This window comes from Cervus canadensis, chromosome 22 (assembly GCF_019320065.1).
Source record: "Cervus canadensis isolate Bull #8, Minnesota chromosome 22, ASM1932006v1, whole genome shotgun sequence".
Lineage (NCBI taxonomy): Eukaryota > Metazoa > Chordata > Mammalia > Artiodactyla > Cervidae > Cervus > Cervus canadensis.
Genome location: NC_057407.1, coordinates 53,099,646 through 53,125,088, shown reverse-complemented (window position 1 = coordinate 53,125,088; position 25,443 = coordinate 53,099,646). Strand labels below are relative to the sequence as shown.

Here is a 25,443-nt window from a genome sequence, read left to right as displayed (position 1 = left end):
TGCTTTTTAATATGCTGTTTTTCATTGCTTTTCTTCCAAGGAGTATGCATCTTTTAATTTCATGGCTGCAGTCACTGTCCACAGTGATTTTGGAGCCCAAAATTGGGTGGGCCAAAAAGCATGTTCAGGTTTTTCCACAAGATGTTACAGAAGACCCCAAAAGAACTTTTGACCAATTCAATATTACATTTTTATTTTATTTTTTGAAAGCTAGTATCAGTACCATTTTATTTAGTGTTGTAGGAAATTTTAGGTTACTTCTTAAAAACAAAAGCAAAGAAATTAAAAATTCCCAAAGTAACAAGGCAGGAGATAAGAATTCTATAATCCAGAAATGCTGGGTGAGCTTTCAGTCAGAGCGAGGAAGAGGTCACATCAGTAACTCACACAATGGATGCTGAGGAAACCACAGGGTAGATTGGTGTAGAAACTTGAGGTTAAGCTCTCAGCCCCAGTAAGGCAACAGAGCCTTCAGCCTTGAGGGACCATTCGTCCATGAATGGGTCTGAAAGAGAAGGGGCATGGGGGAGGGAAGATCGTGCCTAATTTTACATCAAGTTGCCTCTGGTGTTCAGTCTGGCAGGTGGCTGAGGGTCGTGGACCCTCCTCCCTCCATGCCCTTCTGAGCCCAGCAGAGCTGGAAACCACACACGTGTGCCACTCACCACCCACACACCCCCCACTCCAGGTCAATGGCTGTTCATGTGTCAGAGGGCAGACTTTCTTGCTCCTCCACTCCACTACACAGGGAGGCTGACCCACAGAAAATAAAAGAGGTGGGCAGGACATCTGTGAAAGTCCAACGACAGAAATGATTTGGAATAACTTGGCAAAGAATTGACATTTTTTCCCAGATGCTGACCTCCAGTGGAAGTTCATCACAAGGTATTTGGTATTTCATTGGATGCTTCCCTAAAGTACTGACTGGTCTTCTGAGGGGGAAGCCAGGCAGGGACAAGAAAGAGCTGCTCCTGCTTCTGCAGGGCATGGCTAAACCAGACTCTCTGGTGCAGACAGCTATGTGTAAGCCCTCAGACCCATGTTGGCTGCAGGAGCTCCAGCCCTCCAGTCCACCTGCCCCTGTGAACAGCTCAGAGCTGGCCCCAGCTTTCCCAGCTAAGATCTCCCTCACACTGGAGTCCTCAAGGATAGGCATTAACTGTCATCCTCGAGAGGTGCAGGAATGCTACCCATGGAATTTTTTTCCAGCAGTTGGTAGAAACCAGACACTCTTGAAGTTGATTGTCCTTCATTCTCCAGAGTTCTCGAGTGGCATCTCAGAGCAGAGGAACTCGCTCCCCCACCCGATGACCCTCTCAAACATGGACCAGGTCCCATCCCCGAGGTCCTAGCAGCAGATCTCCCACAGTGAAACGGTCTTGGGAAGAACTTGGGTCTCCACATGAGCTCTTCCCGGGAGAAACCACTCAACGCCCCTGCCACCCGGTGCACGAGGGTTATCACAGTCCAAGTACACCGACATCAAGTAAAAAGCATTGCCTGAAAAGTAAGTACACGTATATCTTCAGAGTTCAAGCGCACACCCAATTTTCTTTATAGGGATGTAAATAAATCCCGTAGCGCTACAAAAATACGGAGTAGTCTGAGAGGTTGACAGCGGTCCCCGGTACTGTGTGTAGGAGGGTATTAAATAAAACAGCTATCAATAATCAAAAGTGAATTAGTTCAATCAAGTTACAGTATCATCCTTCAGACTAAAGTGCTCTGATATAACTAATGTGGCAGCAAACGTGATCCTGAGAAGGAATCCCACTGCCAATCATCTTGCCTCTTAACTTCGATACAATAAGAACAGACACAGAGAGAGTTCTGTTTAATAACTGCTCCTTCCTCAAGCCCTGCCCACCCTCTTGGCCTTGACATTCTCTCCCAAGGAGAGATCTCAGGATTTGACGAGATTTTGTCTCAACTGGAACCAAAAAAAAAAAAGAGTAATATAGGAAACATTCTAATATTGGGTTACTAACAATGAAATTACCTGAAGAGTCTGAGTTGTTTAGTTGCTGAGTCATGTTGAACTTGTTGCAGCCCTGTGCACTGTAGCCCTCCAGGCTCCTCTGTCCAAGGGATTCTCTAGGCAAGAATACTGGAGTGGGTTGCCTTTTCCTTCTCCATATATTTTTATTTTCATTGAATATTCAAAATATTTTCTAATTTATCTTGACCTTTCTTTTTAGGCCATAGATTCTTTTTTAATTATATTTATTTATTTTTAAAATTTATTTATTTATTTTTGGCTGCACTGGATGCTCTTTTTTGCACAAGGGCTTTCTCTAGTTGCAGCCAGCAGGGGCTACTCTCCATTGAAGTGTTCAGGCTTCTCACTGCAGTGTCTTCTGTTTTTGCAGAGCATGGGCTCTAGGTGTTCATGCGTCAGTATCTGCAGGAAGTATGTGCTTATAATAATTTTAAAATGTTGGGATATATATTGAATATTTTTTGTTAGTGATTTCTAATTTCATTCCAGTAAGGTCAAAGCTTATACTTGGAATAATTTCAATTCTTTAGAATTTGCTAAAGATTGTTTTATGATCCAGGATGTGGTTTATCATGATGAATGCTCCACATGCACCTAAAATGAATGAGTATTTTGCTACTGTTGGGTCTTTATAAACGTCAGTTAGGACAAGCTGGTTTATGGTATTGTTTAAGTCTTCTTTACCACAGACAGAGGTATAAACGTCAGTTAGGACAAGCTGGTTGATGGTATTGTTTAAGTCTTCTTTACCACAGACAGAGGACCCTGGTGGGCCACAGTCCATGGGGTCGCAAGAGTTGGACAAGACTGAGTGACTAGCACTTTTCACTTTCACTTTCTTTACCCTTTCTGATTTGCTGTTTACCTTTTTTTTCCCATTCAATTAGTGAGTGAGGAGTGTTGAAGTCTCCAGCAATAATTGGAGTTGTCTGTTTCTCCTTGAAGTTCTATCAGTGTTTGCCTCTCTTACCTACCCAAACTGTCCTTAGGCACATACACATCAAGGACTGTTGTGTCTTCTTGGAGAATTGACCCCTTTACCATTTCTTTTCCATGATAACTATCCTAGCTCTGAAGTCTTTGTCTGAATTAGTATAGCTACTCCAGCTTTCTTTAGCATTAACAAGGTATAGCTTTCTCTCTCTCTATTTTCAATTTATCTGCGTCTTTATATTTAAAGTGACTTCTTATGGACAACATAGAATTAACTTTTATAGATAAATTACAGTTTGGTCTTTTTTTTTTTCTAGTTCAGTCTGACAATCTCTGTCTTTTAATTGGTGTATTTATTTAGACCATATGCGGTTTAAATGATTATTAAAATACTTGGATTCATAGCTACCATATTGTAACTTTGTCACACATTAATTTGTTACTGAATTTGTTACTTGTTTCTGTTTGTTTTTCTTTTGTGTTTCCCTCTTTTTTTTTTTTTGCCTTCACCAGTTTTAACTGAGCATTTTACATGATTCTGTTTTTTCTCCTCTCTTAGGATGTCAATCATATTTCTTTTAAAAAAATTTTTGTGACTAACTTCAATTTTGCAATATACATTTACAGCCAATCCAAGTTCACTTTCAAATAACACTGTATTGCTTCATAGGTAGTGCAAGTATCTTATTAATACACTGGCATATTCCTAACCCCTCCCTCCTAACATTGCTGCCATGCATTTCACCGATTCGTAACCATAATCATTCAGTATATTGTTGCTAGTATTTTGAACAAATGATTATCTACTAGATTAAGAATAAGAAAAATAAAAGGTTTCACTTTATCTTCATAATTTCTTCTCTAACACTCTTTCTTCATGTGGAGCTGAGTTTCTGACCTACATCAGTTTCATCTATCTAAAGACCTCCTTTTACAGGGTGGGACGAAGTGAGAGAGTAGCATGGAAACATATGCATTACTGTACGTAAAGTAGATAGCCAGTGCAAATTCACTGTATGACGCAGGTGGCTCAAATCAGGTGCTCTGTGACAACCTAGAGGGATGGGATGGGGTGAGAGGTGGGAGGGAGCTTCAAGAGGAAGGGGGAAAAGTGAAAGTTCTAGTCGCTCAGTTGTGTCCAACTCTTTGGGATCCCATGGTAGTCTGCCAGGCTCCTCTGTCCATGGAACTCCCCAGGCAAGGATACTGGAGTGGGTAGCCAGTCCCTTCTCTAGGGGATCTTCCTGACGCAGGGATCGAACCTGTGTCTCCTGCGTTGCGAGGGGATCCTTTACCGTCTGAGCCACCGGGGAAGCCCAAGAGGGAGGAGACGTATACATATCTATGGCTGATTCACGTTGGTGCACAGCAGAAACACACAATATTGTAAAGCATTTATCCTCCAATTAAAAATAAATAAATTTTAAAAAACCAAGAGCTCCTTTTGACATATCTTACAAGGCAGGTCTACTGATGGCCAGTTCCTTCGGCTTTTCTTTGTCTGAAAACTCGTTATTTCTCTTTGACTGTTCAATGATAATTTCACTAGATACAAAATTATAGGTGGAGAGTTCTTTTTTTCTTTCAGTACCTTAAATATTTCACTCCACTTTCTTTTGCTTGCATTGTTTCCGAATAAATGTCTGATGTAATTCTTACGCTAGTTTCTCTATAGATAAGATGAGCTTTCCCCTTGTCTTTGATTTTCTGCAGTTTGACAATGATATGCTTAGGTAGATTATTTAGTATTTATCCTTGTTAATGTTCTCCAAGCTTTCTAGATCTGTGATTCATGTCTTTCATTAATTTTGGAACATTCTCAGTCATTATTTATCCTGGTTCTCTGTAATTTGACAATAATGTGCTTAAGCATCATTTTTCATGCATTTATTCTGCTTGTTCTCTAAGCCCCCTGGATTGTGGTGTGATGACCAACATTAATTGGGAGAAATTCAGTCACTGTTATTTCAAATATTTCTTCTATTTCTTTTCCTCTTTTCCTTCTGATATTCTCATTTCATATATGTTACACCTTTTGTAATTGTACCACGATAAGTGGATATTCTGCTCCATTTTTTTCCTACTTCATTCTCTTTACTTTCCATTTTTGGAAGTTTCTATTGCCATGTCTCCAAACTCACCGATTTTTTTTCCTTGCCCGTATCCAGTTTGTTGACAAGCCCGTTGAAAGTATTCTTCATTTCTGTTATCATTGTTTTTATTTCTAGCATTTGTTTTGATACTTTCTTAGCATTTCTTTTTCTCTGCTTACATTATCCACCCAAGCTTGTATGTTGTACTTTTCCCACTAGTGTTGTTAGCATGTTTATTGTAGCTATTATAAACTTCCGGTGTGATAATTCCAAAATCTCTGCTGTCTCTGAATACGGATGTGTTCTCTGAATCTCCAGTGTTTTTTTTTTTGGGGGGGGGGGGTGGGCAGGGGGGGGGTTGGCAGCAGCTTCCTGACTTCTAAGCAGCACCATCTTCCTTCTGTTGCTTCTCCAGCCATTCCAAGGTTTTTACAACCAATTCTATATATTAAATCTGTCTCTGGTTGGGATATTTAGAAAGGTCATATTAGACATCAGAGAAGGCAATGGCAACCCACTCCAGTACTCTCGCCTGGAAAATCCCATGGATGGAGGAGCCTGGTAGGCTGCATTCCGTGGGGTCGCTAAGAGTCAGACACGACTGAGCAACTTCACTTTCACTTTTCACTTTCATGCATTGGAGAAGGAAATGGCAACCCACTCCAGTGTCCTTGCCTGGAGAATCCCAGGGACAGGGAAGCCTGGTAGGCTGCTGTCTATGGGGTTGCACAGAGTCAGACACGACTGAAGTGACTTAGCAGCAGCAGCATATTAGACATTGACTAAAATAGCCAGATGGCACAGTGGTAAAGAATCCGCCTGCAATGCAGGAGTTGCAGAAGACATGGGTTTGATCCCTGGGTCAGAAAGATCCCCTGGAGAAAGGAAATGGCAACCCAGTCCAGTATTCTTGCCTGGGGAATCCCTCAGAGAAGCCTGGTGGGTTACAGTCCATGGGGCCACAAAGAGTCAGACATGACTGAGCAAGTGAGCACAACAATGACAGAATAGATGAAACAAGGCTCTCATATGAGGTTTCAGGGGTGCCATGCATGGACAGCCAGAAGAGTTCTCATTAATATACACCATGGAATATTACTCAGCCATTAAAAAGAATTCATTTGAACCAGTCCTAATGAGATGGATGAAGCTGGAGCCCATTATACAGAGTGAAGTAAGCCAGAAAGATAAAGAACATTACAGCATACTAACACATATATATGGAATTTAGAAAGGTGATAATGATAACCCTATATGCAAAACAGAAAAAGAGACACAGAAATACAGAACAGACTTTTGAACTCTGTGGGAGAATGTGAGGGTGGGATATTTCAAAAGAACAGCATGTATACTATCTATGGTGAAACAGATCACCAGCCCAGGTGGGATGCATGAGACAAGTGCTCCGGCCTGGTGCACTGGGAAGACCCAGAGGAATCGGGTGGAGAGGGAGGTGGGGGGGGGATCGGGATGGGGAATACATGTAAATCCATGGCTGATTCATATCAATGTATGACAAAACCCACTGGAAAAAAAAAAAAGAAAGAAAGAAAGAAAGAAAGAAAAACCTAAAAAAAAAAAAAAATTGTAGCAGAATCTATTCAGAAGTATATGCCTTGGGGAGCAGCAAAGACATAAAGGTTGTCATGGACTACAAACAATAAAGAGGCAAAACTTTAAACTCATAAATTTACTTGTGTTCTTATCCTGCTCTTAACTGCTGTTTGCCTTAACATGATATATACCACTGTTAAAATTAAATGTGGATTTTGTGCCATCTTGTAAAAATTGTCTTAAATTGATGTTTTTAAATAGATGAATGGATAAACTGTGGTACATCTGTACAATATAATATTATTCAGCACTAAAAAGAAATGAGCTGTCACACCATGAAAAAGCATGGAAGAAATGTGAAAACATATTACTAAGTGAAAGAAGCCAATGTGAAAAGGCAACATACTGTAGGATCCGACTCTATGGCATTTTAGAAAAGGCAAAACTCTGTAGAGAGTAAAAAGATTAGTGGTTGCTAGGGGTATGGAGGGAAGGAGAGATGGCTAGGCAGAGAACAGAGAATTTTTAGGACAGTGAAATTATTCAGTTTAATATTATGATAGTGGATATATTCTACATTTCTCAAAACCCATAGAACATCCAACACAAAGAGAAAACCCTAATATAAACTATAGTCTTCGGCAGTAAAGGTGTGTCAGTGATGGTTGATCAGTTGTAACAGAGGACGACTCTTGTGGAGAATGTCAGTAGTGATGGGGGGTGGGGGGTATATGGGAACTCTGTGCTTTCCACTTAAGTTTTGCTGTGAACCTAAAACTGCTCTTGAAAAACAAAATTAAGTATATATATACACACTGCTGCAGCTGTTTAGTCACTCAGTCATGCCTGACTCTTTTGCAACCCCATGGGCTGTAGCCTGCCAGGATCCTCTTTCCGTGGCATTCCCGAGGCAACAATACTGAAGTGGGTTGCCATTTCCTTCTCCAGGGGATCATCCTGACCCAGGGATCGAATTTGCATCTACTGCTTGACAGGCGGATTCTTTACCACTGAGCCACCTGGGAAGGTATATATACAGGTACACAAACACAATAATTACCCTCAGAAGAATATTGTACAAAATAGACTCAATTTAGTGATAGAAACATTGGTTTGTTAATCCATGTAACAAGAAGAAAACCAACTTTCTTACAAATTTCCTCCTTTCCTACATTCCTATGAAAACCAAAATGTTAAAACGTTATTAGATCAGAAATAAGAAACATTGGCTGCATTATACAGGAACTAGAACTATTCCTTAGGCAGGTTTTAAAATCTTCTGTTTTGTAGAAATTAATCCTTCCAGAAACAACACAGAAACTGCAAGCTTGACTTCATGTTTCTGTAAAGAGGAGGAGAAAAGGGATCCTAGACCGACATGCACATGTCTTAGAATGCACGCTTGCAAACACAATCACATTTGCTTCATGCTAAAGCATGGTCACAGGGACATTCAGAAGTGAAACTAAATGAGTGAATGGTAGCAACATGCTCGAATGACTTATTATCTGTGCCAGTCTGGAAAAGCACATTACACTCCAAAGGAAGAGATAATAGTACAGCTGAATGACAGTATATTTTTTATTACAAGAAAAATGAATTGCTTTAATACCATGAAACTACATTTGATAACTGTTCTTTCTGTCAACAAACAAAACAAAACTTTTTTGTTTTTACAATCTGACCTTTCTCCAGCTGTGCTTGGCCCATGCTTCTGTCACAGTTAACAGTTGTAAGCCGCAGAAGCTGGACTCGGGTTGAATAAGAAACAGAACATTCAAAGGTTGTCACAAATCCTTTGGAGGACTAGAGACCCAGGTTAAACATGAGCTCCCAGAAACAGTTTTCAAATCCACACTGCAGAAATAGTCTGACTAGAAAACAGTTACCACCACCAGTGCCAGCAGGCAGTAATTATGCAGTTTGAGCCACTGCTGTATCCATGCCTGGAGTTCTACCTCAGCCTTAACCTCCAAAGAAAGAGAGCAAGTCCACCATCTGTATTACTTCACTGGTTCTCCAGAGAACATGAACCAATAGGAGCTACATACAGTTGACTACTGAACAACACAAATTTGAACTGCATGGGTACATATCTATGCAGATTTTTTTTTTCCCCAGCAAATAAACACTGCATTACTACATGATCTGTTGTTGTTGTTCATGGATTTTTGACTGAACAGGGGGTTGGTGCCCCTAACCTCCACCTTGATCATGGTCAACTACATACGCAAAAGAGAGATTTATTTTAAGAAATTGGCTCATGTGGTTACAGAATCTCAGTTAGGTCCACAGTCTGATTGGGTAAGCTGGTAAGGCAGAGTTGTAGTTCAAGTCCAGAGGCAGTCTGCTGGTAAAATTCCCTCTTGCTTGAGGGGGGTCAATTCTATTCAGGTCTTCAAGTAATTGGATGAGGCTCACCCACATTTGGGCTTCCCCAGTGGCTCAGTGGTAAAGAACATGTCTTACAGATGGCTAACAAACATATGAAAAGATGTTCAACATCACTCATTATCAGAGAAATGCAAATCAAAACCTCAGTGAGGTACCATTAGACACCAGTCAGGATGGCTGCTATCCAAAAGTCTACAAGCAATAAATGCTGGAGAGGGTGTGGAGAAAAGGGAACCCTTTTACACTGTTGGTGGGAATGCAAACTAGTACAGCCGCTATGGAGAACAGTGTGGAGATTTCTTAAAAAACTGGAAATAGAACTGCCATATGACCCAGCAATCCCACTTCTGGGCATACACACTGAGGAAACCAGATCTGAAAGAGACACGTGCACCCCAATGTTCATCGCAGCACTGTTTATAATAGCCAGGACATGGAAGCAACGTAGATGCCCATCAGCAGACGAATGGATAAGGAAGCTGTGGTACATATACACCATGGAATATTACTCAGCCATTAAAAAGAATTCATTTGAATCAGTTCTAATGAGATGGATGAAACTGGAGCCCATTATACAGAGTGAAGTAAGCCAGAAAGATAAAGAACATTACAGAATACTAACACATATATATGGAATTTAGAAAGATGGTAATGATAACCCTATATGCAAAACAGAAAAAGAGACACAGAAATACAGAACAGACTTTTGAACTCTGTGGGAGAAGGCGAGGGTGGGATGTTTCGAGAGAACAGCATCGAAACATGTGTATCATCTAGGGTGAAACAGATCACCAGTCCAGGTTGGATGCATGAGACAAGTGCTCGGGCCTGGTGCACTGGGAAGACCCAGAGGGATCGGGTAGAGAGGGAGGTGGGAGGGTGGATCAGGATGGGGAATACATGTAAATCCATAGCTGATTCATGTCAATGTATGACAAAAACCACGACAATATTGTAAAGTAATTAGCCTCCAACTAATAAAAAAAAAAAAAAAGAATATGTCTGCAATACATGAGCCACAGGAGACACAGGTTCGATCCCTGGGGCGGCAAGACCCCCTGGAAGAGGGTATGGCAACCCAACTCTAGCATTCTTGCCTGGAGAATCCCCATGGACAGAAGAGCCTGGTGGGCTACAGTCCATAGGGTCTCAAAGAGTTGGACACAACTAAAGCAATTTAGCACACACGCACACTGGGGAGGGAAATCTGCTTTATTCAGTCCATTGACTTAAATCTTAATTTCATCCAAAAACACCCTCACAGAAACTCGAGAATGATCTTTGAGCAAATATCTGGGTACCATGGACCTACCTAGTTGACTCATAAACATTAACCATCACACCCTCCCAGCCTTCTGCTATCACCAGCGTTTCGAGTCAAAGTTTGGCAAAGACATGTTTGATTTACAGAGTGAACCAGCGGGAGTCCAGGCAGGAAAGAGATGGCACACAGAGAAAGATAATTGCAGAATGTTTGTTAAGAGGACTGTTCACAGTGATGAGGGGACGGGTGCTGACACACTCGAAGGGCTAGCAGAAGGGGGAACCATTACCGCACCTGGAACTGGAGGACCGAGGGGAGGCCCTCCTGAAGGTCAGCAGAGATAATACAGATAGTAAATAGCTTCACTTTGTTTTGTTTTCAATTTTATCGGATTATAGTTGACTTACAATGTTGTGTTTGTCTCAGGTACATAGCAAAGTGATTCATTTATATATGTATATATGTACTCATTTTTTTCAGATTCTTTTCCCATATAGGTTATCACAAAATATTAAGTAGAATTCCCTGTAATATATAGGAGGTCCTTGTTGGATATCTATCTTATCTATAGTAGTATGTGTGTGTTAATCCCAAGTTCCTGATTTATTCCTTCCCACAGTGTTTCCCCTTTGGTAACCATTAGTCTATTTTCACCAACTGTAAGTCTGTTTCTGTTTAGGAAGTATATTAATTTATATCATTTTTTAAAGTTAGACTCTACATATAAGAGATATCGTATGATATTTGTCTTTCTCTGAATGACTTCACTTAGTGTGATCATTTCTAGATCCGTCCATGTTGCTGCAAATGGCATTACTTCTTTCTTTTTTATGGCTAAGTAATATTGCATTGTGTAAATATACCACATCTTATTTATCCATTCCTCTACTGATGGACATTTAGGTTGTTTCTGTGTATTGCCTATTGTAAATAGTGCTGTAATGAAGGGTACATGTATCTTTTCTAATTATGGTTTCCTCTGGATATATGCTCAGGAGTGGGGTTGCTATATATGGTAGCTCTATTTTTAGTTCTTAAGGAAGCTCCATGCTGTTCTCCATAGTGGCTGTACCAATTTACATCTCTAGCAACAGTGTAGGAGGGTTCCCTTTTCTCCACACCCTCTCCAGCATTTATTGTTTGTAGGCTTTTTGATGATGGTCATCCTGACTGGTGGGAGGTGATACCTCATTCTGGTTTTGATTTTCGTTTCTCTGATAATTAATGATGTTGAGCATCATTTCATGTGTCTTTTGGTCACCTGTGCATCTTCTTTGAAGAAATGTCTATTTAGATCTTCTGCCCATTTTCTGATTAGATATTTTTTTGACATGGCACTGCATGAGCTGTTTGTGTATTTTGGAGATTCATCCCTTGTCAGCTGCTTCATTTGCAAATATTTCCTCTCATTCTAGGGGTTGTTGTTTTGTTTTGTTTCAGTGTTTGGGGGAAATTTACCAAGAGAAGCTTTCAGGTACCGAAGGATGCTGATCTTTTCTCCATCACTAGCAGGTGTCACGGCTGGTGGCTTTTTCATGAGAACTAGTTGGAAGGCCAGACTGCAGTGGCCACAATAGCCGCAAGCAGCAATAACAGTCACCAATCATCCCACGAAATGTTGACTTTCTAGCCACCATATTCACACACCTGGTTTCGGTGCAGAGTTTCTCATCTGTGTTGCTCATCTGTATTCTCCACCAGGTCGGCAAGGTCATCAGTGACCTCTCTGACATGCTGTCATCCCTACTGTGTTCCTGGTACAAGAAGGACAGTGGGAACACTTTATGGAACAGATGGAGCTGAGGGAATCTGGGTCCCACTGCTCTCTCCTTCCACTCCCCAGTCTCCTGCTATTGGCTAAAGTCAGCCAGAAGCCAGAGACAAGGAAACCATGCAAGTCCATGCAGGTCAGCCTCTTGGGGGACAGAGCATGTAGAGAAGGGCAAGAAAGCAGATCCATAGAAATAAATGAAAGAGATCCATCACCCTGAGCCTAGGTCAGAGGCCTAGACACCAGCTGAAAGTCTAGGAAGGTGAGGGCCAAGTGTGTGAGACCCGCCTCCTACCTTCAGGAAGTAGGATTTGTGAATGAGGGAAATTTCCCAAATAGAAGAAAGTTGTCCCCATGATGCTGGGTGGACACACAAAAAAAGCAACTTAAACTCCATCACTTGGGTACCTCCGCAAGGATCACAGACGGTTCCACACAGTAGCCACTGCTGCAGACCACAGTCTCCAACCTCACAGAAGATGAAGGCTCCAAGGACCTCCTCACACACAGGACTTTGTCTCCTCTTCCAGAACATCCTTGTCCTGCGACTCCATCGTCTGTCTCTTCAATCAAGCCTTCATTTCACCTTGAGGGAAATCGGACACTTCTAATGTCATCTGAGAAAAAGAAGCAAAAGACAAACATGCCTGTAACAAAAGAAAGAAAAAAAAAAACTTTTCATTTCAGCAGGGACTCCTTGAATATGTAATTTAGTACACAAGTCTCCAATTTAATCTTAGAAATACTCAACTTGGTGTTAAAGGAATTGGGCCTGAATGGAGGAGAGACCTTAGAAGGTCATTTAGCAGCCTTCTGCCAGCCTCACTGCAGCTTGGACAAGGAGTTACCAGTCTGTGGTTTGGGGTCAACGGAAACTGGTATCAGCCCTCCCTACAGGTGTCTTCTTAAAAACACACACATCTATGCAAATATAAGCTTAAAGTCCAAAGCCAGAAGCCATACTTGTAAAACCAGACCACGGTCAAAGTTGCTACCTGGCCATAAAGTCAAGCCTGCCTTGCCGCAGTGAATCGCAGGGCCTGTGCCGAACTTCATGTTGTATTTTTAGGTGCCAACGTTTAAGAAGCATAAGATTCAAAAGCCCACATCCAGATTGCCAACTTCTCCTAAACTTTAGGTTGCTCTAGGAAAACTGCACCCATATTCCACTGTGGCAGCACTCAGAGGGAGCCGGGAAATGACTGACTCCTTTGCAGGACACAAGCTCTTCAGGCCTCCAGGGTTTTGTCTCCAAGAAACTGGGGCTGACCATGAGTGACTGACTGTATTTTCTAATCGTGCTTTTGTTTTGCTTATAGTCAAGTTAGGAAAATTATTTCTCTATCAAAACATGGGGAAGGGACTTCCCTGGTGGTCGAGTGGCTAAGACTTCCTGCTCCCAAGGCGAGGGGCCTGGGTTCAGTCCCCGGTCAGGGAACTAGATCCCACATGCTGCACGTAAAGATCCCATGTGCCATAGCTAAGACCTGGTGCAGCCAAATAAATAAATACTTTTTTTTTTAAAGTGGGGAAATTAGAGACAGACTAAGAGAACCACATGTTTCAAGAAGAAGGGCCGGGAGTCTGTTTCTGGGCTGAAATGAGCCAGCCTGTCTCGCTTGTTTATGCCTTGTGCACAGTCCCCAGTGACACATGGGATTTTGAGACCTGGTTTGACCCCACTCGACTCCTTTAGACCCACCTTAGCCTCTCGGTTCCTTATTTGCTCTAACCGCCTTTTCAAACCCTAAACCTACAGGCCGATCTCATTTTATTGCATTTTGTTTTATGATACTTCATAGATTGTGCATTATTTTTTCCTTCTTTTTTTTTTAAAAAAAAAATTGAAAGTTCGTGGCAACCCTGAGCCCAGCAAGGCTATTGACACAATTTTTCCAGCAGCCTCGGCTTGCTTCATGTATCTGTGTCACATTTTGGCAACTCTCGCAATATTTCAAGCTTTTACGTGATTATTTTCATCTTTGTTATGGTGATCTGTGATCTTTGATGCTACTACTGTTGCAAAACAACTATGACTTGCTGAAAGCACAGATAATGGTTAACATTTTTTGAGTAGTAGGTTTGTTTTGTTTTTTTTTAAAGGCCACGCTGTGCTGCAGCATGTGGGATCTTAGTTTGCTGACCAGGGATCAAACCTCTGCTTCTGTATTGGGAGCACAGAGTCTCAACCACTGGACCACCAGGGAAGTCCCTAGCAGTAGGTATATTTTAATCAAGGTATGTGTATTTTTTTTTTTTTACATAATGCTGTTGCACACTTAACAACTACTGTACAATATAACATAACTTTTGTATCACTGGGAAACTAAAAAATTTGTGTGACTTGCTTTATGTGATGTTAGTTTTATTGTGATATCTGGAACCAAGCCTGTATTATCTCCAAGGTGTGGCTGTAATTTTTTAACTCCAAAGTGCTCTCTGCCCCCTATAAATGTGGAGATGTTTGATTTCTTGTTTATTCAATCACTCAGCGTGCATCCAACAAATAATAATTGAGCACTTACAGGCAAGGCACCAGAGACAGAACAAGGCAGGCATGACCTTTGCCCTCATGGAGCAACCACTCTGTCCAACTCTTTTCCAGAAACTTCCTGCAGTATATTACCATGGGGAAACCTCATTTTTTGATGAGCAATTTCACAGCTTTCTCTTGAGCCTGTCCACTGACCTATGAAAGTATCCTTGCAAACATTAACGGGGGTTACTTTCTATGAGCAAAAACCAAAGAAGTTGTTCAGTCTCTCAGTCATGTCTGACTCTGTTGACCCCATGGACGCCAGGCTTCCCTGTCCCTAACTACCTCCTGGAGTTCTCCCAAGTTCATTTCCGTCGAGTCGATGATGCCATCCAACCATCTCATCCTCTGTCGTCCTCTTCTCCTTCTTCCTTCAATCTTTCCCAGCATCAGCGTCTTTTCCAATAAGTTGGCTCTCCACATCAGGTGGCCAAAGTATTGAAGCTTTACTGATCACTGCCTTGTCATGGCAAAGGGGCTTGCATAACTCAATGAAGCTATGAGCCATGACATGAAGGGCCAGGCGGGACAGACACGTCATAGTGGAGAGTTCTGGCAAAATGTGGTCTACTGGAAGAGGGAATGGCAAACCACTCCAGTATTCTTGCCATGAGAGCCCCATGGATAGTGTAAAAAGGCAGAAAGAAGGAGACAGTGGGGCAAAAATCATTTTCACTGATTGCCAGTGCCATTCAGGATGGACCACCCCAGGTTGCAGTGGCTCATTTCTCGTTCCTGCTGCCCACTGTCTGGATTGGCCACAGGGCTCTGCCAGTTGGTGGCACAGCCCCTGGCACCCAGGCTGTGGCCTGGGCAGCTGGCAGCAGGAAGAGAGCAGAATGGTCGCCCTGAGATCTTCTGCTTGGGGTCTCACGTCATGGTTCTCTGGCTAAAGCAAGCCTCATGGCCACACTTGAGTGCTCAGGGCAAGGAGATACAGTCCTCTGTCCAGCAGGAGAGGGATCACACGGAGAGATGTTTGATATTGTGAACAATAATATGACCACAAAGAGCATTACCATGCATGTCATTTGGTCCCTTGAGACCAAAATAAAGAGTTTGGCATTAAAATCATATTCATCAAAAAATGACAGTCTCTATGGGATTTCCAGTGGTTAAGAATCTGCCTTGCAATACAGAGGATGTGGGTTTGATCCCTGCTTGGGGAACTAAGATCCCACATCTTAGTGGGATGCACAGCACAACTAAGCCTGCCCAGCACAACTAGAGAAGCCTGTGAGCCACTCATGTGCCAAAACCAAGACCCAGAACAGCAAAAAAATTGAGTCTCCAGTGAAAAAGCCAAATAGGATATCGAAGGAAGAAAATGGGAAGCCAAGCCAGCTCCATTCTGTGTTCTTCGCTGCTACAGCCCCAAGCCCATTTCCCCACAAAGCAGAGAGATGCTCACACTGGGTACCCTAACCCGCTTTCCAGGGTGAAGTTTCCCCTGACTACTCATTATGGCTAAGTGACTGAAACAGGAAGCCCAGAAAATTGTTTTGGGAGGATATTAAATAACTTCCTGACTTAATTGATTGATGAATAATACAACTTCTAAAATTAGCCCTGCATTTCATTACTTAATGTCTGAAATGAAATCCACTCCGCTTACCTGAAATTCTGGGAAATGCAAATGTGGAACAAATGCCCTTTAAGTGCCCCAAACCATCTTCCTCTGCAGTTGTCTCCCAGGAGTTCCCTGGGGGGTGTGGGGGGGGCGCGGGTGGTGCTCAGCCTTATCTGTGCAGCCCAGATTTCCTCCACAGTTTCCAAGAGCACAGACAGGTTTACAGTCTTCATCATCAGAAAGGAATTAGTTCTTTAGATAAAGACTGGGAATCAAAAACTATAATTACTTGCCACCCATGCTAAGTTTTACCTTTCTCTCCAAAAATTCTCCAGCAGAAATTGTCAAAAGGAGCAGGCAGCTGTGTGATTCTAAAGGCCTGGGGTAGGATGCAGAGCCTTACAGGCATCAAGGGAATTCTCTCATTCCCAGAGTAGAAGATGTTTCATCCCAATAGGGCTGAGGAGGTCAAAGAAATCCAGAGGATCTATCTACAAACCATCCATGAGTTCCCAGTTTATTTTCATTCACGTGCTTTTAGCCCCAAAGAGACAGAAACTGAAGTTCCCCCAAATTATTCTGCTGTAGACCACAAAATGTTAATTCCATGGGAAAACATGACTGAAACTAAGAAATACTGTTATTACAGATCTGAGACCCCTCTGCCAAGATTTGAATGTGGGAGAGTAAATGTGCTTTCCCAGATGTAAGCTTCTTGCCCCACATGACCACTTCCTTTACTACCGCTTTCTAAACTCAGCAAGTATTCGTCAAGCATCCTGGGCTATAGAGTAACTAGTGCAGAACTTAACTCACCCACAAGGCAGTGAAGCACCTCCCATCCACTTCTTGGCAGACAGACACACAGGACAACTTGGTCAAATAAACGAGCTCCCACGGACTCTTAGACAAATCCCTCCCATAAAACATGAGAAGATGTGCATTTCAGCTGCTTGAGCTTATTCACAAAGAAACCTGGAAGAACCCTGATAGCAAAGCCTAGGGGTAATACGTAAAATTTTCCAAAAGCCACATCATAAAGATGACCCTCTATGATTCAAAAATGAACACCTTTGGAGAGGTGAACGCTACAGTCAGAAAAGAAAGGATGGTGGACATATAGCCAGCCCTCCATGGTTGAAAGGTAAATGCTAGAGATACAGACATGAGCAAGATGGACTCCATTCCCATTCCACATGGAGCCTGCAGTCTATGGAGAAGGAAGGTAAATATTTGGAAATTTGATGGTAAGTGTGAAAGGAGAGGTGCAAGCAGCTGTGGATTACACAACAGAAACATTTATTCTGTGGAAGTCAGAAGAGGCTTACTTGAGGAAGTGGCTTAAAAGTTGAGATCTAAGAGTTTGTGGAACATTAGTTAGAACACATGGCAGCTCCTATCTCTGCCCATGGAGATTTACACTGTTGTCAGCTCCTCACTTTCCCATTCAAGAAGCTCCCATGAGGCACATCCCAGCATCAAAGCTCAACAGCAACCACCCACCTTCTTCCAGTAGACAAATGAGAAGACAGATCCATGGGGAAATAGGTTAAGGATGACTTCAGCTCAAAAAACTTCAAATGGAGAAACCCATGATTTATTAGATGGGTCATCACAGAAATGAGCTAGTTTTTATCTTATAAAACAGATAGTCACAAACTTTTGCCAAGGTCATAGTAACTGTACCTTCTCACAGTCAAGACTGGTGACCTCACTTTCTCTGAGACAGTCTCTAAAAGATAATGTGATCTGAACTGTGGCTTTATAAATGGAAGAAGAAGAAATTTCTTGTTTGGCAAATGTATTTGAAAACTTTCCCTCAAGATGAATACAAAAAGACAACGTGAGTATTGTCAACAGTCATTATCATTCTTAGAATTATAGATAATACACTTCACTTTCCTAAAATGTCATACTCTCATCAGAAGCAGAGTATTTAATCTTGTATTTTTCATCAATGAGCAACTATTCTCTTCAGCCAACAGTAATCCATTTGGCCATCAGATGCATGCAGTTTGAGCCAAATGGCATGGCTGGATGTGGAAATCTTAACAAATTGATCACAAGCAAAACTGCATGAGTATTAATAATTTTTCTGTTGAACAGGTGTGATCATAGCAAGTAAAAATATTCTTTGACGTGACTCTCACAGTTAGAATGCCAGTTTCTTCTGGGGGTTGTCTTAACCATATATAGTGTCTTCTTCATTAGCCACATGAAGAAACAGAATGCCAGTCTTCACTGCAGCACTATTCAGAATAGCCGAGGTTTGGAAGCAACTAAATGTCCATCAATAGATGAATGGATAAAGAAGATGTGGTACATGTATACAAAGGAATAACACTCAGCCATTTAAAAAGGAGGAAAATTTTGCCAATTTCAACAACATGGTTGGCCTTGAAGGGCATTATGCTAAGAGAAACAAGTCAGGCAATGAAGGGAAAATATTGTATGATATCATTTATATGTGGAAGCCCCCAAAATACAACAAAGTAGTGAATATAACAAAAAAACAGACTTACAGATATAAAGAACAAACTGGTGGTTTACCAAGGGGCATGTGGGGTGAAATATATGGGTGGGGGAGTGGGAGGTACAAAATAGACTCAAGAATGTATTGTACAACATGGAGAATATAGCCAATGTTTTGTCATAACTGTAAATGGAAAGTAACCTCTAAGAATTCTATAAAAAATAAAAATTATTTTTAAAAATTATTTAATTTTTATTTTATATTGGAGTATAGTTGAAATATAATGTTGTGTTAGTTTCAGGTGTATGGCAACTTGATTCAGTTATATGCAAACATAGATGTGTTGGTTTTTGGATCCTTTTCCCATACTGGTTATTACAGAGTAGAGTTGAGTAGAGTGCTGTAGACATCCAGCACATACATAGTACCTATATATGGTGGGTTTTTGTTGATCGTCTGTTTCATACCTAGTAGTGTGTCTATGTTAATCCTGACCTCCTAATTTATTCCTCCCTCCCCCACCTTTCCCCTTTGGAAAATTTTTTTTTTTTTTAATTTTAAAGAGAATGGAGTAGACCAAGAGGGCCATGAGAAATCCAATCTCATGCCCAAGTATATGGCCTTGGTATTGGAACCACAAGGACTTCCGGCTACCTTTTTCCTTTTCCTCATGATATGTACCACTGGCCTCATTCCTCTACCCAAACAAATTAAACCAGGTCCTCTTTGCTGACCTTGAAGCCATACTGTTGATCAGAGGCACCTTATCTGAGACACCTTTCTTATTCAGCCAAGAGCAGAGAGACTGCAGAGTCTTAACTGGAAAGCACTCTCTCAATACCTGAGATACTTTTGTTGGGAAAGAGGGCCAGGTGTGAGCCTTTTCCTTGTGGCTCTGCACTGTGTTGTAACAGAAAAACTTAAGAAGAAAATGTGTCTGTTCTTTCTTTGAAATCAGTGTAACTATGACTGGGTGTCTTGGGATATACAAGTCTAGAAATGAACTCCTGGGTGATCACACACATTGTTATACATCTGTTGGGTGGGAATAGAAGTCTATGAATTACATCTCATTCTTCTCGGGATTAAATCTCATGAGAAGATTCTAGCAAAGCAATAGGATTTTTAGCTTTTTTCTGTTTAAAAATAAAAACCGATTATTCAGATAGCACCAATATATATTCAATTTCTGTCATAAGAAAGCTGCATTTTGCCTTATTTGTAATGTGACTTGAGCAATTATTGTTTCTACCATCTATGTGATACAGGAAAGGTTTCAATATTTCCACTGGGGCTAATGTTCATCAAACTAGTCAATATACTTTATTTCTTCTAATTATTCCTAAAGCATTTTAACCTTGATTTCTTAATTGTGAATCATTTGGATAAAGTAAAACACAATGGATTTTCAACATGTTAAGTCAGGTTCAGTGATTCTTCTGAAAGAATATACCAGCACACCCACTGGATGACTTACTGCCCTCCTTTCTTGACCTCTGTGCCATCAACACCAGGAAAAAAAAATCCTGCAAAGTCAGATGTAAAATATAAATATTAGCTGATAGATTGTCAACTTTCCAAATGTCAGTAGGAGAAATAAAAGGCTTCAGATCGATTATTGATAGGAGCAGGGACATACAAAATGACTCCAGTCTATCTACAGGATCATCTTTTGTCTACCTTGTCATAGACCTGATTGAAGTGATTCAAGCTCAGATTCCACTTGGAATATTTACAGTTCTTTTCTGTTCATGTAGTTCTCTTCTTCAAATTGACTAATGGTCTCTTATTTTTCTCTCTTCCACTCTCTCTCCCCATTCTCTAGGGGATTTGGCTTCTAGGAGGGACAGGACTGAACTATTCAGAAGCTTTTTAATGACTCTAAAGAGAAAACCTCTTATATTTTCAGAAGGTGTTTTCCATTATGATCCATTCACAGCTTTTAAGTTCACCATTATGTTCACAATTATTCACTTTTCCTATATTGTTGTGATTCTCTTTTCTATAAAGATTCACAAAAAAATAAAGATCCACAAATATCTCAAATTTACTGTTTCATTAATCGTTTTCAATGTGAACACTGTCACACTTGGTACCATGCAGAATCAAAAATTTCCCTATGAAAACATCCAAGAACTAGCATTCTTCCTACTCTTTGACTTTCTTAAACAAAAATCTCTCAGTTTAAAATATCCCAAATAAGAGACCTATTTCCTCCCTCTTTCTGATTTTCCCATCTAAACACAGGGAAATTTTCTCCAGGAAAGGGAAATAGGGACTGGGAATCAAGGGTAGGAGAGAAACTTACTTTTTATTTATAGTTTTCTTAGTGATTATAAAAACTTTCACAGCTTAAGATAATACAAACTTGTTATCTCACTGTCAGAAGTCTGGGTTGAATTAACTGGTTTCTCTCTTCTGAGTTCCATGAGGCTGTAACCAAGGTACCAGCAAGGTTTGTTCCTCATTGGAAGTTCCCAGGGGGAAAATCTGCTTCGGGGCTCATTTAGGGTGTGGGCTGAAGTCGGCTCCTTGTGGTTGTAGGACTGAGGTCCCAGTATGCTTACTGGCTGTCAGTCAGGGCTGGTCTTGGAGCCTGACGGTGACCTACATCTGACCTGGTACCTGGGGCACCAGCTAGTACATCTCACTCACCCTCAGACTCTGCCTTTCTCATCTGCCACACCTCTCGTTACTAGCCAAGAAATTTCTCTGTTTTTAAGGACTCACTTGTTTAGATTGGGCCTACCTAGATAATCCAGGATAATCTCCCTATCGTAAAGTTCATAAACTGAATTACTTCTGAAAGTCCTTTTTGCCATGTAACATATTCATTGGCTCCAAGGATAAGGGTGTGGATATCTTTGGGAAGAGGCATTATTTGAGCTACCACATCACTGTGTGTTTTTCATTTTGAAGCTATCATTTGTACAACGAGTGTGTGCCATTTATGCAAAAAATAAAATAATAGAGAAAACACATGGAATAACAATATGGCAATATTTGTGGAAGTTGTATCTTTGCTGAGTACTTGACAAACATCTGGCTCTGTTCAAAGTACTGTCTATATATTACCTAATTTAATCATTACAACATTGTCGTCTAAATTTTACAAATAGAAAACTAAGGCCCAGAGGGGTTAAGTGCTGGCCTGAGGTCACACAGCTAGCGTGTGGCAGAGTCTTGCACACACAAAGGTAGCTGTCACTCCAGAGCCTGCTTCTAGCCACTAGACAGCACTGCCTGAGTCCCCAGCTGCGAGAGCTCCATTCTAATTCCTCCTTCACCTCGCCCTCTAGCACGGATTTCTCTAGGGGAGTAAATGGCTGAGCGAAGTGACTTTAATTGCAGTTATGTTTTATGAGAGCCAGAGAAAGCGTTCTTGTTCTAACAGATCAGCACTCCTGACAGTCATTTTCCTCCTGCCCATCCCAAGTAGGAGAGAGCCGAGAGCCACCCCGAGCCTGTGGGCTGGGCTGGATGTGCCTGCATACTCAGTCGCTCAGTTCTGTCTGACTCTTTGCAACCCCAATGGACGGTAGCCCACCTGGATCCTCTGTCCAGTTGCAGTTTTTACAGGTGGCAGGCTACAAATCCTCCTCCAACCCCTGTTCAGTTCGTTCAGTTCAGTTGCTCAGTTGTGTCTGACTCTTTGCGACCCCATGGACTGCAACACACCAGGCCTCCCTGTCCATTACCAATCCCCGGAGCTTACCAAGACTCATGTCCGTTGAGTCGGTGATGTCATCCAACCATCTCATCCTTTGTCGTCCCCTTCTCCTCCCGCCTTCAATCTTTCCCAGCATCACGGTCTTTTCCAATGAATCAGTTCTTTGCATCAGGTAGCCAAAGGACTAAAGTTTCAGCTTCAGCATCAGTCCTTCCAATGAATATTCAGGACTCATTTCCTTTAGGATGGACTGGTTGGATCTCCTTGCAGTCCAAGGGACTCTCAAGAGTCTTCTCCAACACCACAGTTCAAATGCATCAATTCTTCGGAGTTCAGCTTTCTTTATAGTCCAACTCTCACATCCATACACGACTACTGGAAAAACCATAGCTTTGACTAGATGGACCTTTGTTGGCAAACTAATGTCTCTGCTTTTTAATATGCTATCTAGGTTGGTCATAACTTTTCTTCCAAGGAGCAAGAGTCTTTTAATTTCATGGCTGCAATCACCATCTGCAGTGATTTTGGAGCCCCCCAAAATAAAGTCTCTCACTGTTTCCATTGTTTCCCTATCTATTTGCCTTGAAGTGAGGGGATCAGATGCCATGATCTTAGTTTACTGAATGTTGAGTTTGAAGCCAACCTTTTCACTCTCCTCTTTCACTTTTATTAAGAGGCTCTTTAGCTCTTCTTCACTTTCCGCCCAACCCCTGTGCCTGCTTCTAAACCCCTATCTTACCCCAAAGGCCTCTGAGATGCTACCTAATGGTTGTCTGGTGCTTCCTACCCCAGACCACTTCTGAGCAAACAGGAGGCTCCATTTTACCTATGACAGAAGGGAATCTCAAACCTCCATCAGCACTCAGGAAGCAGAAGCAGGTGGAGGGCCGAGAATGGGACCCTTGACAACTCCCTGCATATGTACACCTCAGGCATCCTGTCTATTGCTTGTGAAATTAAGATCTGTTTTTTTTTTTCCCAACTGTACAAGTATCACATGTTTGTTGAAAAAGAAAGAGTAAAAGTTATACAGATGAGCAAAGAGAAGAAATTGTTCTCTTTCTCTCACCAAAGGAGAACCACTGCAGTCTAATGGTGTGTGCGCTAACAGATGTGCATGTAAACATTTGTCTGTGTTGTGCAAGCCAGGAGGAAAGGGGCAAAGACAGAGAACAAATAGATTTCTCTCTTAAAAAAAAAAAGAAAGAAAAAAAAATTTATTGATGTTATTTTTGGCCGCTCTGGGTCTTTGTTGCTGTGGAGAGCTGCAGCTATTCTCTAGTTGCAGTGTGCGGGCTTCTCATTGCAATTTCTCCAGTTGTGGAGCACAGGCTTTAGTTGCTCCCTGTCATGTGAGATCTTCCTGGACCAGGGAGTAAACCTGTTCTCTTGCATTGGCAGGCAGATCCCTAACCACTAGACCACCAGACCAGGGAAGCCCTGGGTTCCCTTTTTTAAAAAGTAGAATCATTCCACCTGTAGGTTAACACATTTTATTTACAATTGTTAGCTTTAGGAACATTGCTATCATGTCAGTAAACAAGCTTCTACAATGAAACTCTTCTACAGTTCTAAAAATTTTTAGTATTTTTAAATGAGTAACATATTCACTGAAGCCAAAGGTGGAGAAGCTCTATACGTCAGCAAAAACAACACCAGGAGCTGACTGTGGCTCAGATCATGGACTCCTTATTGCCAAATTCAGACTTAAATTGAAGAAAGTAGGGAAAACCACTAGACCATTCAGGTATGACCTAAATCAAATCCCTTATGATTATACAGTGGAAGTGACAAACGGATTCAAGGGATTAGATCTGCTAGACAGAGTGCCTGAAGAACTATGGCTGGAGGTTCGTGACACCGTACAAGAGGCAGTGATCAAGACCATCCTCAAGATAAGAAATGCAAAAAGGCAAAATGGTTGTCTGAGGAGGGCTTACAAATAGCCGAGAAAAGAAGAGAAGCTAAAGGCAAAGGAGAAAAGGAAAGATATACACATTTGAATGCAGAGTTCCAAAGAATAGCAAGAAGAGATAAGAAAGCCTTCCTGAGCAATCAATGCAAAGAAATAGAGGAAAACAACAGAATGGGAAAGACTAGAGATCTCTTCAAGAAAATTAGCAATACCAAGGGAACATTTCATGCAAAGATGGGCACAATAGAGGACAGAAATGTTACGGACCTAACAGAAGTAGAAGATATTAAGAAGAGGTGGCAAGAATACACAGAAGAACTATACAAAAAAATATCTTCATGACCCAGAATACCATGATGGTATGATCAATCACCTAGAGCCAGATATCCTGGAATGCAAAGTCAAGTGGGCCTTAGGAAGCATCGCTATGAACAAAGCTAGTGGAGGTGATGGAATTCCAGTTGAGTTATTTCAAGTCCTCAGAGATGATGCTGTGAAAGTGCTGCACTCAATATGCCAGAAAATCTGGAAAACTCAGCAGTGGCCACAGGACTGGAAAAGGTCAGTTTTCATTTCAATCCCAAAGAAAGGTAAAGCCAAAAAATGTTCAAACTACCACACAATTGTACTCATCTCACACACTAGTAAAGTAATGCTCAAAATTCTCCAAGCCAGGCTTCAGCAATACATGAACCATGAACTTCCAGATGTTCAAGCTGAATTTAGAAAGACAGAGGAACTATAGACCAAACTGCCTACATCCGTTGGATCATCAAAAAAGCAAGAGAGTTCCAGAAAAACATTTACTTCTGTTTTATTGACTATGCCAAAGCCTTTGACTGTGTGGATCACAACAAACTGTGGAAAATTTTTAAAGAGATGGGAATTATCTCTGGGCTTTCTATTTTGTTCCATTGATCTCTATTTCTGTCTTTGTGCCAGTATCATACTGTCTTGATGACTGTGGCTTTGTAGTTGAACCTGAAGTCAGGCAAATTGATTCCTCCAGTTCCATTCTTCTTTCTCAAGATTGCTTTGGCTAGTCGAGGTTTTTTGTATTTCCATACAAATTGTGAAATTATTTGTTCTAGTTCTGTGAAGAATACTGTTGGTAGCTTGATAGGGATTGCATTGAATCTATAGATTGCTTTGGGTAGTATAGTCATTTTGACAATATTGATTCTTCCAATCCATGAACACGGTATGTTTCTCCATCTGTTTGTGTCCTCTTTGATTTCTTTCATCAGTGTTCTATAGTTTTCTATGTATAG

General features: G+C 41.4%; 1 long non-coding RNA gene across 1 annotated transcript in view; it reads left to right on the top strand.

Moving 5' to 3' along the window:
- The first annotated feature begins 11,690 nt into the window (after positions 1–11,690).
- Positions 11,691–25,443, top strand: part of LOC122424769 — an 81,956-nt gene continuing 68,203 nt past the window's right edge. The window contains exon 1 of the long non-coding RNA XR_006264528.1: positions 11,691–14,246. This is a non-coding gene — a long non-coding RNA (uncharacterized LOC122424769). The remainder of the gene's footprint in view (positions 14,247–25,443) is intronic.